The sequence below is a fragment of the Capra hircus genome, chromosome 2 (assembly GCF_001704415.2).
Source record: "Capra hircus breed San Clemente chromosome 2, ASM170441v1, whole genome shotgun sequence".
NCBI lineage: Eukaryota > Metazoa > Chordata > Mammalia > Artiodactyla > Bovidae > Capra > Capra hircus.
This window is the reverse complement of record NC_030809.1, coordinates 121,594,513-121,605,177: the sequence shown is the minus strand read 5'-3', so window position 1 is coordinate 121,605,177 and position 10,665 is coordinate 121,594,513. Positions and strand designations below refer to the sequence as shown.

The window sequence follows — 10,665 nt, the reverse complement described above, 5'->3', positions numbered from 1 at the left end:
AAATTCCTTTCTAATCTACTTTCACAGGTAGGAGACTGACCAAAAAGCTAAAGGATAAGAAAGAAGCATTCTACCTTTATTTCTGAAGTCTCTAGGAACAACTTTAGCCTGATATGATATTAAAATCCAACATTGACAATAATATCTGGCATTTTCTTGACATTCCAGAGGCATACTTGAAATAAATGATGCCAAAAGGAGCTAAAAATGGTGAAGGAAATTACAGAAGTGTTTGACTATCATCCAAAAGATTCTAACAGAGGAAAATTTCCCCCCATCCCACAGTCATCTTAAGGCTTTGTACCAAAGACTGCTAAAGATTTTCACTGGTTGGCAAAATACATAGCAGGTGACAAAATATTTTTGACGTGGTAGCTAAAAAATTTTTTTTCTTTACATACTTGACCATTTTATAAACAAACATAATAATTAGGAAACAATAAAAAATCAGGAGTAGGAAACTATATTCAATATCCTATGATAAACCATAATGGAAAAGACTATGACGGAGAACATACATATACATACATGTATTCATAGGCTTTCCAGGTGGCACTAGTGGGTAAAGAACCTGCCAATGCAGGAGACACAGGTTCAATTCCTGGATCAGGAAGATCCCCTGGAGCAGGGCCTGGCAACCCAATCCAGTATCCTTGCCTGGAGAATCCCATGGACAGAGCAGCTTGTGGGGCTATGGTCCATAGGGTGACAAAGAATTGCACATGACTGAAGTGACTGAGCACGCATGCGTGCGCATACACACACACACACACACACACGCACGCACATAACTGAATTACTTTGCTGTACAGCAAAAATTAACAGAACATTGTAAATCAACTATATCACAATAAATGTTTTAAAAATTCAGGAATAATTTATGTATGATAGAGCCATCTATTTGAAAACAGCAAGGCTCCTCAATCTTTTACAGCAAATAGAAACTCTTCAGTGCTCAAGTATTTGATTCTCTGGACTCTTCCTCTGTGTCTCCCTGCCCCCATTGAAATACTGTGAGCAACTTTTCATGCTTACTCTTTTGAATCAATGTGAAATTTGACACTTTCCCTTCCTCATTTCAGATATGACTCATTACTCTTGGTGTAATCTCCAAGGACCAGAAGCTCTACTTAAAAGTGAGTAACAAAAGAAGCATCTGTAATTCAACCTGGTTTACCTAGAGAACTCTAATAGTTATTGTTCACTGCCTTCTTAAGTATGCATTATAAAGCTGAGTGCTTGAAGCTTCCGCGCTTCAGCCTTCCCTGGGGAAACACATGCAGAGAAGCTGGAGAAGTAAAATGACTGCTACACCTTAGTCTTGAAGTTCATCAGCAGTTCTACCTAACCATCCATTATCTCTAGGATGCTATTGGATTTTAGCTTTGGGAGCATTTTATTTATTTTCAAGATTTTGGATCTTTCCTTCAGACCTCTCTAACTGTGCATATGGAAAGTAATAGATCTGAGCTACTTCTTAAAAACCTTTCTCATTTAAAGCTTGACCCCTTTTCTCTATGTGATAACCATACCCCACTCCCGAGTCTCTCTCAGAAAGTGCTGTGGAGCTCAATCCACTACAGAAATCTTAAATCATCTAGAAAAGCCTGTGGTCTTTCAAACAAGAAGGAAACATGAATACGGTACTCTAAGTAAAGTTCTGCTTACCCTTACTTGAAAATGGGGGAATGGGGAAACTGGGGCCCCTTTACTTTTCCAAATCCTAGAAACATCTAGTCCTGAGAGAAATTGTTTCTTGGTTTAGAAGCTGAGAAGAATTTAAGTTAAACAATGATCCTTTTTCCATTTCTTAAAAAAAAAAAAAAAGGCCAGCAGAGGCAAATGTTCTGTTGGACAAATTGTTTCAGCAGATGTTCATTGTCCTAGGGAGAAAACAGCCCCTACTTTGCAGCTTAGCATTTGCAAATTTAGAAACTTAAAATATTTTTAACTTGAAATGGTCCATGTGGTATGCTGCTGCTGCTATGTCACTTCAGTCCTGTCCGACTCTGTGCGACCCCATAGATGGCAGCCCACCAGGCTCCCCCATCCTTGGGATTCTCCAGGCAAGAACACTGGAGTGGGTTGCCATTTCCTTCTCCAATGCATGAAAGTGAAAAGTGAAAGTGAAGTCACTCAGTCTTGTCCGACCCTCAGCGACCCCATGGACTGCAGCCTACCAGGCTCCTCTGTCCATGGGATTTTCCAGGCAAGAGTACTGGAGTGTGATGCCATTGCCTTCTCCCCATGTGGTATGAGTGAGATGTAAATATTAAAATCATTTCTGTGGCTACATTAGGTATATCTGATACAGTGATGTAACAATTGCCATCTATCTGTGCTTTTCAAGTTTCTATAGATTGTTTTTTTTTTTCCTCAATCATTTATAGTTTTTACCTGGAAAAATATTAATAATGTAATAACATTTTGAGAATACTTATGATGTACTAAGTACTAGTAATTATCCTATGATGTAAGTGCTGTAAGGATGGCTATTTTAAAATGTGGAAACCAAGGCTCACAAAGATTAAAAAACTTATCTAAATCACAGAGCCAAGGAGTGAAAATGGAATTTGAATGTAGGCAGCTGGACTCGAAGACAGGGATAATCTAACTTTTTTCTGAAAAGGGCCAGATAATAAATATTGGATGCTTTTTAAGCCATAACACCTATGTCGCAAATATTTGACTCTGTCTTTGCAGAACAATACCAGCCTAAGACAATATGTAAATGAGTGGGCATGGGTTGTTCCAAGAAAACTTTATTTATGGACCCTGAAATTTGAATTTCATTTAATTTTCATATGTCACAAAGTATTATCTTTCTTTGAATTTTTTTTCAACTGTTTAAAAATGTAAAAACAATTCTTACTGCATGGGCTGCACAAAACCACAAGACAGGCTGAATTTGGCCCACGGACTAGCCTGTCAGTCCTGGCTCAAAGTTCTTAAGGACTGAATTATTTTTTTAGTAGTGTCTTTTTATAATTATTTTAAAAAGAAGTTTATAAAACTATATTGACATTCTAGCATTTTTAAGTCAGACTTTATCATAGAAAACTGTATTTTGGGAAAAAAGATTTGCTTTTTATATGTATTAGGTTGGAACAGACGAAATCTGCCAATATTGGACTGCTTGACCTATAAAAGTGACAATGTTTCAATATTAATATTTATAAATGTCTGTTGTCTCAGAAGGTAACTCTTATTTTATTAGAATAATAAAACATAGGCTAGTGACCAGGGAAACATAAACAATTTAAGAATCAGATGTGTAACAAATTAGATGATCATTAAGTTCCCTTTACAATCTTCTCTATGAAATGAATTATGATAGTCTAGGAGTTATAAAGAAAGGGGAACATCATATTACCGCTTAATTTCTCTTTGATAAGTACTAAAGTGTAATATCTCATTTAGTCTGCATAATGACGCTATGCTCCTGCTCTGCTGCTAAGTCGCGTCAGTCGTGGCCGACTCTGTGTGACCCCATAGATGGCAGCCCACCAGGCTCCCCCGTCCCTGGGATTCTTCAGGCAAGAACAGTGGAGTGGGTTGCCGTTTCCTTCTCCAATGCATGAAAGTGAAGTCGCTCAGTCGTTTCTGACTCTTTGCGACCCCATGGACTGCAGCCCACCAGGCTCCTCCCTCCATGGGATTTTCCAGGCAAGAGTACTGGAGTGGGGTGCCATTGCCTTCTCCAAATGACACTATGAGATAAGTGTTTTTACTGAGTTTATATTGAGACAGTCTAGATTCTTGCCCAATTCAGTGCCTTAATCTATGACAAAGCTGGGTCCTGAACAAAGATGAAAAGATTCCTTCTTTTTTCGCTCATACAACAGAGGCAGTTTCACTATAATCTGTCAGTATCACTGTTACTTTTAACGTAAAAATTTTAAAAATATATTCTTTTCAAATTCATTACTAGAAAACCCATTGTAAAGGCATAGTATTAGAATTGCTCTCATTTTCAGTAAACTCTAGAATACATACTCATATAATTGTTAAACATTTTTGTAGCCACATTTATATTGTTTCTTTGGAATTTTTACACTAATAACCTCTGACTTGGATATGATCTCAATTTATTTTTAAATGGAAGAGTGGAAGAAAATGAGAATCATAGCTTTTGGTAAACAGAAACTTCATAAGCTAAATGATTACTTGAAACTGATAGGTTTAAAGAGTGAGAATTTTAGAGTATCAAATCTCTTTTTTCACTTATTAATATACTAGCAGAACTTTTAACTCCTATGTGTACTAAGAAAACAGTTATGCATACACTGAGAAAAAAAGCATTTGAAAAGGAAAGAAACTACAAAGTAAAATCAAAAGAAATATCTAGATTAGATCATTAAAATTATTAATACCTTTCTTCATTTATACATCTCATTGCCTCTCTAAAGAAGAAACCAATAATTTCATCACTATGACGTTGGTAAGAAATTCTGAAGAATTCCTTGGGGATAAAAATATCCTCACAAGGAAATGAATTACTCTGAGATACCATTACCCTGGAACTTTTTTCTTTTTTTCTTTTCCTTTTCTTTTATTTCCTTTTCCCATTTTTCGTGGCATAGTGAATAAAATAAATTTCAGGCACAGTTGGCTTCTTTCCGCTCACAATTTTCCATCTTTACTTTTATGTCTTTTTTTTCCTAAATGCCATATTGACTTCTCTTACTAACATTATTTCAACTCATCAAACTATATTTTCCTTCATTTAAAAGTCACTTCAAAAGTCAGTCTTCTCTAGGATGCACATCAAGCAAGTTGAAAACAGAGACATCTGCCAGAAAGTGAAATTCAAAAATTAGTAAAAAGGTTCTTGGCAATTCCAAAGAGACAGAGGGTTTACATGAAAAAAATATATGAACAGACTTTTGCAACATGGTTGAAGAAACGGAGATTTTCGATCTTCTGATTTCCACTAGAATGTAATCACAGCAAAAATATGATTTTTATCTTATTTACTACCAAATTTTCAACAAAAAACTGTTCCTGGAACATGATAGGTGCTCAGTAGATGCTCAGTAGATATCTACAGAATGAATGAATGGCTATTGAAAAGTAATTTCGGACATGAAATCAGGAGCACAACAATTAAGCAGATGATATTATATTATTGTCTTGCTTTAATGAGTCTTCTTTATTCTTTATTCCCTCCTTCACAATGAGGGAAATATTCTACAAGTCACTTGGACACAGCACTATTTAGTAATATGACATGACATGAGTTTAAAGATAATGTGACCATTGTCATATTTATTTTGTAATAGTCAGATTCCAAAAAGCAGATTAGCAGATTATAAGCAGATTCCAAAAAGTTCAATTAAAAATTGGGTATGATCCTAGAGGCCAATATTATAAATAAAAGGAATGAAGGCACATGATATTTCAGATTTTAGAAAACAACTCTAACCCATAATCATATATTTAGTCAGGATAAGATTTGTTAAGTCTGAAAAGCCATGTTCCTCAGTCTCAACATTATTGACATTTGGAATCTGATACTTCTTTGCAGTAGGGATTGTCCTGTACGTAATGAGATGTTTAGCAGCTTCCCTGATCTCTATCCACTAAATGTATGGAATACCACACTTCCTTTCTTAAACCAAAAAATATCTTCAGATATTGCCAAATTGAGAACAACTGCTCTGAAGGAAAGAAGAGAGACAATATTCTCAGGTTTTAGAAATACCTATAAGCAAACATGGAAAAAGGAATTTATAAGAGTGATTCAAAAATCACATCACTGCAGCTGAGAAATTTAAAATCCCAGTTTAAAAAACTATATTAAAAATAAAAGAAAGGAACATCTCCTGTGGCTTATCATAGCAAGATAAACTTTGGTGCTGATTGTGTATAGATAAACAATAGGACCATTAACTTTATGAAAGTATTTTGCATAATATTCTCCATTTAGACAAATAATCTTCTAATATTACAGACCATTTTTAGGGAAGAGAGAAAGAAAGTACTTTATTCCTTTATACATTATTGTGTTTTCTAAAATTTGGTAAATTTCATATCATAAGAGTAGGGGAAATTATCAAAGGCACAATAATGTTTTTAGAAATATTTGAAATTGTTTTAAAAGTTGTACTATAAAGTTAAAAATCCAGAGTTCTATAAAAATAATTTAAAATAGGTGGTGTTAAAAAATTGCTAAGCTACTTAGTAAGGATCCCTGAAATGATTCTAGAACAATCAAAGACATACTGAGTGCCTGTAATAGAACTGACGGTCAAAAACCTTGATTGCACTGTATATGTCAAATTACTTTCCTGCTTGACTGGGTTTCTTGAATTGTAGATCAGTGTGATACTAAAAATACAGTGAATTTTGATTTCCACAAAGGGTTTGTGAAATATTCTTAGGCTATCTGTGTTCTTGCATACAGACTTGAAAAGCATGAGCAGATTGAGAGTTCAGTTTGTTTTCCCTGCACCACCAGATAACTACCTATTCCCCCTACCTTCAGAAGGCTCCTTGTTATAATGCTTTTTGGGAATCTCTAAGACTCCTCAGAATGATTGTTCAAAGTCATTAGACTCAATAATCAATAAGTGGCCTTCAAAGTCTATCATCGTATGGTATTTCAACCACTGTGATCTACAAACTGTCAGTGCCATTCAGTCTCTTTTTAATTAAGGTTGAACAAAAATTTTACAGATTTATTCCCATCCCATCTTAGGTGGACATCATACTTTTTGTAAAATTCTTAATCCACAAAGAAGCGAATCAGTATCAGTTAGTATTTGTTTAGTTTAAAAAATAACACTCAAATAAAAACAGGATTTATTGTTACACTATTAAGTATATTTAACAGTTTACTAATGTCACAATCATTTGGTTATACTGACAGAAAAGAAATGGTGTGCTAGATGAGAAAAAAAATCTGCCTATCAAATATTGTATCAGTCTGACTTCTGCTCTACTCCACCCATTCCACATGTTCACCTGTCACCTTGCTCCAATAAATACAAAATTACTAGGCAAAAACTTTACTAGCATAGATATTTTAAGCACCATGTGCTTAGCTGCTTCAGTGGTGTTCAACTCTTTGTGATCCCATGTACTTTAGACCACAAAGCTCCTCTGTCCATGGGATTTTTCAGGCAAGAATAGTGGAGTGGGTTGCCATGACTTCCTCCAGGGGATCTTCTTGACCCAGGGATCAAATCTTGTCTCCTGCATTGCAGGCAGGTTCTTCACCACTGAGCCACTGAGGAAGTACATAGCTTAAAGTACTATGGTACTTTAAGCGCCATAGTACTAATAATATCAAAAGTATATTTTCAGGCCAAAGAGAACTTTTTAGCAAGATGAAAAAAGGAATGTAAGTTAGAATGAAAATTTTAAATTTACATCTTACCTGGGAAGAAGTGCACTGTTTCAAAAATGGTAATAAGTCACACCAAGTATACATAACTATAGCCATGTAGTTATCTAAATGGGCTGCTTAATTTTACAACTACATAAATTAAAAAATACAGCATAATGAATTTTTGATAACTGATAATACTGTGATTTATTATTTTACTTAAAAAAGTATAGAAATTCTAGAAAGGAGATTCCAATTTGATAAGTTAAAAATAAATGGATGGCTTGCATGTCATATTCAATCATCACTTCATGATAATGATTCATATTATTTCACATAATAGTTTCCTAACCAGAGTATTGGTTCACTGCTGGAAAACCCAAATCATATTATCAGGTAAAGGCATGCTGCATTGCTTTCTTTCCAGCATCAGTGACGGTCCTTATTGCACAGGTCATCTTTATACTCAGATGTCTTCAAACTCTGAACACATGGAAACTTACTTAATGAGACAACAAACATTTGACCTGACTTGTATCCATGATGATGATCTTCCTTGTAAAAGAAATATATTCCTGGGAAACCCAGAGCCATGGAGAAGAGGAGGCAAAGAATGACTTTGAAAGAGAGAATCAATAACAGCGCTCAGCTAGGATCCTCCGCAAATTTGACAAAGCTTGTTTTCAACATATAGTCTATGTAAACTGTGTGATGTTGTAAGTTTAAGTTCACAGGGTTGCAGAATTCAACCTGCAGGCTTGTGAAAGTGTAAGCTCTTTAAAGAGTGAGAAGGTAATTTGGCCTAACAAACTCAATACAGAGTCCTTGTCAAGCACTTACCCCAAATTATTACCCATGGTAAGCGTTACATTGCCTGGGAGCAACTAACTTTAAATCAAGAAATGCTATTTTCCTTCCTGAGAAATAAGAGTGAATTTTTTGTTTGTATCACATTTGGTCCATGTACTCACACACAATGAGTACAAGGACCCCTATTTTGTCTTCATCTTTAAGACACAATCATAAGGAAAATAGCCAACAGAAAACAGATAAGATAGAGATTTTGTTTTAAAAGAGAGACAAGTAACCAAGTTACTTCTTATGTACTTGATACATAAGATCAAAAAGTCTTCCTTTTGAAGTTCACAAATATAAAGTCCATGTCTCAGCTGGAAACAGTCAGATTTGAAATCTTTTCTCCAAATAGAAATAATGATATTTGCTTTCATAACAATGATTTTAGAAATTTCAACCCTAAATACACTCACTTCTCCATTTACATGTATCCACTATTTAGAAACCAATGAGAAATGAACTCTAGAGCCTGTCTCACAGACCTCCATTATTAGGACTACCTCTTTTAAAAAATCTTTTTTCTCAGAACCTTCATCTGGAAGAAAAAATCATTTTAGCATGTTTTTACTTGAAAATGATCCCAAGTAAAATCATCATTTCATATTCACTCATTCACTCATAAAAGCGTTTAAGTAATTTAGGAAAAGTTAAGCATGAGGGAGAGAATAGCACTTTCATATAAATCCAAATCTTACCTGGTAAATTGAAATGGAATAACACCCTGAAATCCTTCTTGACTTGCCTTCTCTCCTCAAGGGACGACTAAATCACAGCAGCCAATATTCTTAAACCCTGAAAGAAAAATCAGGAAGCTTGATCTCTGCACATAATGGCCTGCACAATGTAAGAAAGCGCCGTTTCTTGGCAACTAGGAAACAATCCTTTTCAATTAACTCAGAGCAATTGGCCCACGTTTGTTGTTAAACAGAGTAAAGAAAATGCTCTAAGAACTCAAAAGAACCTTGGTAATAGCTCACCAAGAAAGTCAGGGCAGTTTGTTCATTTTGAAAAGCATTTTTAATTAATTGACTGCTCATTCCACTCGCCTAACCCTTTCCTAAGAACTTTTATTGACCTACCTGTTTCACTTCCCTGTTGCATATTATTTACTTAAAACCTCAGTCCTGAAGAGTTGGATTCGTTGTTGCAAAAACACAGTGAAAAGGTGAAAGATAATTCTAGCAAATCAGGGGTGTGTAATGTTATCCTGCATACTATTTGCACACTATATTTTTGCTTTCTAAAACATCAGCTGGAATGTAGCCCTGAGTGCTCGCATAATTCAAAACAGTTGTATCTTCTGTTCTTTTCATTGTTAAAGACCACCTCCAGCAGGCACTAATTTCAGGTGATATGTAGGAAGTGTAGCTGGGCTAGGTTGATTTATGTTGATTTAACTATTTGGGGGAGATATGAATCATATATGAATATGAATACATAATTATCCTTGGGGAGATTGGTTCCAGCTCCCTACCTGCCACCGAGAGTAACAAACTCCATGGATGCTTAAATACTCTATGTAAAATGGCATAGTATTTACACATAACCTGTGCCCATTTTCTCCTATACTTTAAATTTACTCTAGATTGCTTCTAATACCAAATACACTATAAATACTATGGAAATAGTTGCCAGGCAGGTAACAAAGTCAAGTTTGCCTTTTGGAACTTTCTAAAATGTTTTTCTTCAAATATTTTTGATCCGTGGTTGGTTACATCTATGAATGTAGAACCTACAGATATGGAGAACCAATTGTACTTGTGAGAATTTGATGAACTCTTTGGATGATCTTCTTAGGGTGCTTTGCATTCTCCCATACATATTTGAAATTTAATGTATTAATTGGGGTCCATATGTGGGACCTTTACTTAAGAATTTCTATTCCAAAAGGCAAGTGGTGAGGAAAATATGTTATATATTGATAATTTTTGTTGCTAATCAAATTTTACCATTGCAAATGGTAAAGCTTTAACTATCAAGTATGTTTGTATCTCCAAAGTGAGAAGACATTTTAAGATAGATAATCTCTATATTCAACCAATGTCAAATTGGATAAAATTTGTCTTCACACACCCCCTCTCCCATTTTGCCAAGGTTGACCAAGAGTATATGTTATGGTGTTTACTGTCAACAGCTCTTTTGTTTTCTTTTTTCCTTTTATCATCCACATCTCTCTAAAATGTGTGTCATTCTTGTCATGCTATCATTAATGGGCAATTCTTCTTAGGTAATATTTTTTAAAAATATAACCTTTTGGAGGGATTGTCTTCACACAAAGCACTTTCTCTGTTGGTGGGAATTCGAGGCAGTGTTGTAAACTGTTGAAGGTGATGTATTTAGGTAGACCTTCTGGCACCTTCAAATCACATTCTCAACAGCTGTATACACTTTCCATGGATAGAACTGGCTGGGATAATTTTATAAGTGTTTCTTCAACCTTTGTACTGACTCTTGCACTTGTTTGCTCCATGACCTCAGGT

General features: G+C 35.1%; 1 long non-coding RNA gene across 1 annotated transcript; it reads right to left on the bottom strand.

Moving 5' to 3' along the window:
• On the bottom strand, positions 4,378-9,247 carry LOC108633458. The gene is made up of 3 exons (XR_001917082.1): positions 9,163-9,247; positions 8,881-8,977; positions 4,378-4,792 (listed from the first exon to the last, which is right to left on the bottom strand). It is a non-coding gene; the product is annotated as an uncharacterized LOC108633458 (long non-coding RNA).